This window comes from Amyelois transitella, chromosome 5 (genome assembly GCF_032362555.1).
Source record: "Amyelois transitella isolate CPQ chromosome 5, ilAmyTran1.1, whole genome shotgun sequence".
Taxonomy (NCBI): Eukaryota; Metazoa; Arthropoda; class Insecta; order Lepidoptera; family Pyralidae; genus Amyelois; species Amyelois transitella.
The window spans coordinates 8071515-8077760 of record NC_083508.1 but is presented as its reverse complement, the minus strand read 5'-3'; positions in this window follow the sequence as shown (position 1 = coordinate 8077760).

Below are 6246 nucleotides of genomic sequence, written 5' to 3'. Positions count from 1 at the left end.
TGAGGCCATTATGGGGAATTTTGTTTTACCAACATAATAACACCGCCTTTTATTCCGGCGATCTCGTCCGCAAAGGACTTCGTGTTTTAAAGGACAATATTATTCCGAGCCTGATGAGATTTTCGTGCTAAAATTTTAAAACTAAATTGGCGTCATTATGTCTTTAACGCTGAGGATTAAGACCGACCGGTCAAATAGGTCGTTACTTTAAAATAGCTTCGGGAATAGCAGTTCTGCATGTTAACGAGTATAATAATAAGATGCAATTGCACTGAAGTATATTTTACCATATTGTACTCTCAAAAGTAGGAATGATTTCGTGATGTTTTTATTTAACACAGAGACCTAATTTCGTGTTTGCATTATTCAGTGCACCAGATTGGCAGGTAGAAAGTGGTAGCTGATGTGTGTAATGATCCATTCGTGAGCACTGTGCTTGCCAGTTCATTCCACTTCCACTCGACTTTCACGATCTTCATCAGGCAAGAGGACTAGATGCTAAACTATTATATATCACATGCCTACATACCTACTTAGATATTCATTATATCTTTCAGAATAACACACCATTTAGATACCAAAGTATTTATTACATCAAATGACTTCAAGAAATCAATGAAGCATAGGAGATAAAAAATAAAAATCTTTAAACTAGTAAAGTTGGGATTCTTATTTTAGGCGATGTGCTATTAATCAGTGACTTCCATCATTAAACCATTATGTAGCTGAATGTGACCTTTTAGTCTGTTCCGGTATGTTAATTCTATCTAGACTACTAAGTATGTATTTTTACTAGAGCACCATGTCATTCGTGTTACAATAAATGTTTTGCCTTATTCTAATTATAAACCTCTAAAGCTTAGCTACAGGTTAAAAAACACGCAAGGAATTTTTTTTCATGCTTAAGTTATCAGGATTAGCTTCTGTTCACAAAAGTTCTTGCAAATTCCTTTTAATGTAAACTTAAGACGATTAAATAAGTATACATTTAAACATACATACATGTAGCAGTGTGGGTAGACAGAGCCAACAGTCTTCAAAAGACTGATAGGCCATATATGTTTAGCTATTTGGCTAAATAATATAATTGAGACTCAAATTAGTGACAGGTTGCTTGCCCAACGCCTAAAAGAAGAATCCCAAGTTTATAAGCCTATTCCTTAGTCGCCTTTTACAACATCCATGGGAAAGAGAAAGAGTGGTCCTGTTCTTTTTTTATTGGTGCCCGGAACCACATTTAAAATGGGCATTTAAAGTGGGCAGCTAGAAAGTAGACAGATAATAGTCGGCTCGTGAGCGCAGTGTGAGCGCCCCCGACCTTCAGCACAACTAGACACGATCTGGAGCGTCTAAATCAATGTATAGGAGTGACGTTAAACTACTCTTGTTGCGGTTGTAACTTAATTGCATACATACATAAAATCACACCTCTTTCCTAGAGGGAAAGTCAGAGTCTATATCTTTTTATTTGCCACGATCCTTGCATACGTGATTCGCATCATCCAACATTCCTAACTCTCTTCATGCAATGTCGTCAAATTTAGCTACTTGCGAAAACGAAAAATGTACAAGACGACAAAACTTTTACCAAAACATACAAATATATTGTAACGGCGGACTTATTCCGTGAAAAGCTATACTACTCTCTCCGTGAAGAGCGCTATTCTCTGGCAGTCAATGAGAATACTGCAAGAGGAAAAATATAAGTAGGTATGAAAGCAGGCGGAACCTACTTGATGAGGAGAGCATTTTTAATACACAATTTTCTTTAGAGCATAGGTAAGTTTAAAGATTATTAGTTTTAAATTACGATGAGGCTAACAGCCTTAGAAAAAAAATACACTATAATACAATATCGCTAAAAGGCATCATTTATATTCTACTATTGATACTCTTTATAAGTATATATGTTTATTTTATGTGTTTTTTTAATTATAGGTTTACTCATATTAACATAAACATGCCTTGTTTCATAATTTCACTTCATAAAAATGTAACACGAAACAAAAAACCTTTATCTGATGCTTCACACTTCACTATGCACGAAATACGCTTAATTTTTTGGTTTGATTGTCAGATCTTTTTCAAACGTGATTTTATTCAAATCCTTAACAAGACGTGATCTTTTTGAAAGGAAAATATGTAACAAAACAAGCGATTATTACCTACCCCAACAATCCAAGAAAATTGAACGTTACATCACATTTTATCAAAGCAGTGCGTAGTATTATAAACACGACGCACAGATTAATTTTATATTGTAACAAGTAAGTACTCTAATTATAAGTAAAAATCTCACAACTACAAATTGAACCTAAATTATGTGTTGATAAAGTTTATTTTGTTGGTTGGCGATCAAGAGTGCTGCGCGTGCGCGTTCCTCGCTCCCGACATTATCCTTGTAATTGGCGATTTTGTGCAATTTATGGCGATTCGCGCAATTTATGAGCAGCGGACAAGTGGGCGACGCTGCCTTCCCTGTTTGTAGCGAAATCACTCAGGGTTTCAATTAAATTTTTATTTTCCACAAATTACCTGCCAATTATATTTCATTAAATCGGCGTAAAGAAAGAGCGGTCTCATTTTAGAATCAATTTCGCTCGCAATATATCCGGATATTAGCATCTGACAACGTGAGTTTTATGATAGAAATTGTCATAATTGACTATTTCCATGTAATAAAAAATAAGTTTCTTAAAAGCCTTTAAATAAACTAAAGTGGCACTGGTTTGTTATTACTCGTAAAACATGAATAGTATGGTAGTGAGAGGAAAAACGTCTATTGTATTTTAAAATTCCTTAAAGAAAATATAGAGAAATGAGGAATAATATGTTTAGTAACAATAAAATTTAAATATACTTAATTAATTGCAACTCCTCAGGAAATTACAACATTAACATTTCCATTCAAGATGTCCATAGATTGGAAGTCTACGTGAGATCTGTCAACCATGATTTCTTAACACATCATGTACTGTTTTGATGAAATAATTGTTTGCAAATTATTGTACGTTAATATAATGTGGCCCTTGAGCAATAAATTGCACGCAATTTCAGACAGTGGTCGCATCGCGGCACGCATCGCGAACATACAAGATAAATATTGCATGCATAATTATTCTACGGCCCATGTTTTCTTAAGTTGTCTTAATGTCGAACTGTCTTTCAAACTACAAGATATTTACTGTTTTAGTATTTATACACAGTAGGTAATATTAAATGTAAAAAAATCTCAATTACATTTTACTATCTTAAGGTAAAAACATAAAGGACGTATATTAAAAAACCAGTAAGGTCGATGCTGACCCATTTCAGCACTTACTTAGCTTTTGTACGACACAAAAAACATATTTTGTGCAATTAAAATAAATCAATACCTAAATAGTTATTAAATACTACCAACGATTATTATTCATCGCAAAATATTTAATAGATTGATTATAATAATCCTTTCAAATAATACACTTTGTCGAACACAGCTGCTACAGTAATGGAATAATTCATAACTTAAGAAGAAAACCATGTAATTACATAAAAATTACTACAGTGCTGAGTTAATTACTCAATAGCCATCAATTGTTAAACATGTAAATTATTGCTTGCCTGCATTAACTAAAGCTAATACGAATCAGTTATACTTCGATGAAACGTAGATTACTGAATTTCATCGGTGAACGATTGGACTGATTGGACCGCTCCCTAAAAGTTTCTGTTGTATAAAGAATTAACATTTATTTATAAAACAATCTCAATAATATTATAAAATCTACAAACTCCTATGTTAATAAGAAAATTTTTAACAAAAACAACTAGTAACTTTTCAGCCTGAAGTTAGAATTCTGAGTTATAAATTTGTACCAGCTAACTCGATAAGAGTGATGCCATGATTACAAATTACAAACGGCTATGTTCATATCGGGCATTTTATGCATTTGGATGATAGTCAAAATAAGTTGACGTAACCCTTGCACTTTTTAAGTCTATTTTGACGATTAGGTACTAGTCGTCTGTCATATTTATAATTATTAACAGTCTAAGTTAAGTTCATTTATTTCATTCAAGTATTACAAAATCTGACTGACTTGCAGCATCTCATAGTGCATTAAGTATAAGCCCTTTCTACTGGCAAGTTTGCTCGCCGCTCTTATGACAGCGCGGCCGATATTTATGTCGCGCGGCCCCGCCCACCGCCGTGGCTCCATTCAGACCGCTATTTATTTGTATTTCTCGTGGCTTTTGAATAAAACATGAACGGAACGTTTCCGTTGTATGTAGGCAGCGTGACGCCGCTCGCGACCCTTGTCGGTTCTTCGACATTTCCTAAAAAACTTCAAGAGGTCTGCGTCAGCGTTTTTACTTCGGTAATAGAAAAGTACCTACTTTTTCATTAGCAATCAGGTCCAGAGCCTATATCATGAGAATACCTACTTCATCTAATGCCGTGTGGTGGCTCCCGGCACCAAAATAAAAAAGAAACACTCCTACATCTTTCTCATGGATGACGTAAAAGGCGACTTAGAGATGGGCTTAAAAATTTGGGTTTATAAGCCCATCCCTTAGCCTTAGATTCTTCTTTTAGGCGATGGGCAAGCAACCGGTCACTACTTGTATCTCAATTCTATCATAAAGCCAAACTACTGAACGTAGCCTATCAGTATCTTCAAGACTGTTGGCTCTGTCTTCCTCGCACGCGATATAGATGTGACGTGATATGTATGTATGTTTGTATACCTAATGATAATTAAGCGTCAAGCAAGAGACTACTTCGCCACGCCAAAGAAATAGTAGGTTAAGGTTTTTAAAAAAAGGATGGTAAAAAAATTAACATTTAGGGATTTAAAATTCTTTTGCCTCGTTTCGGTTCGAAACTAAATTGTCTATTAATAAGTGCTATCTACCAATACCTTCGAATTTACTATTACAAATAATATATCGATGATAAAATTTTTGATACAAATTAATCGATTTAATTATATAGGTACGCTTTATGTAGGCATAAGTATACATTTTAAGTAACAGTCTGGCCTAAACACCGGCTACATAGTGTAGATAGGTAGTTAAAATTTACATATATTACTTTTATGTTCTCACGGAGTTAATTAACGATTGGTGGGAATCACAAAATTAATTACTATAACAGCATTGGATCGGTGTATCGGTGCATTTATTATTTGGTAGGTAAATCACGGTTATCGCTGTATCGATTAGCCCCGCCCACTTCGATTGCGTCATGCCCGTACCCGAACACAAACTTACGAAGCTTTTGTCTCAAGTCTCGACCTGTAAGAGCAGCTTTATGGGATCCATATGGCGAGTGTAGTGTGTTATGAACTGTTTGAGATATAAGTAGGTATAAAGATTAGTCCTAATAAGAATAAAACGTACCTATTATCCACGCTGTCAAGAAGCTGAATTTAACATACTTTCTTACTTAAAGAAAGTATTTAAAGGCTAGCTAGCTAGCTACATATAGTCTATTCAGTTCTATCGTTCTGTTCTGCAAGTAAGACGGAAAATAAATACTTATCTGTCAATTTCTACTACCTACTGCATTTTAAATTTTTTCATATATTTAGGTATAACTGCCCTATATTTGCCAAGAGAAAAATAAAAGTAGATAACTATCAGCAAAATTACAAAAAAAAATACTTTAACGGTAAAACTACAAATATGCTGTTCAACGATTCCCTAAACAAATGAAGTTGTTCCTAACTGAAATGCGCTCGGTAACGTGGCTTTTCGTTAAAAATGTCAACTAAGTAAATGGATTAGCATTTCCTTTGTGATGTCAATGACGGTGACTCTATAAATATTCAATAAATAGTAAAACCACATGTTTTAGTCATTGTGGGCGCAGCTGCAACAGTACATAATTATAATGAATAATCGATTTTGTAATAGTTGTTTTATGCTTCATAACGTAGCAGGTATAATTCAGTGATGAGAAAATCAATTTGCCATTTTAGCACATAAGTATTTAAATACTTAAAGTATTATCATGTGAGAACAAAGTTCTATAGCAAGAGATTTTTAAAATTATTTTAATTGGAGACACTTTACAATATCAAATGCGAAAAATTCAAATAAAATTAAGGTTGCTTGTTTGTTTGTAAACTTTATATCAACGATATATAGCAATCGATAGTTACTTACATAGTTAAGGTCTCTAACTCTTTTAAGTTTAACCAGTATCTGTTCCTAAGAAATAAATTAAAATATAGTTTGTAGCGCAACACCACCAACATA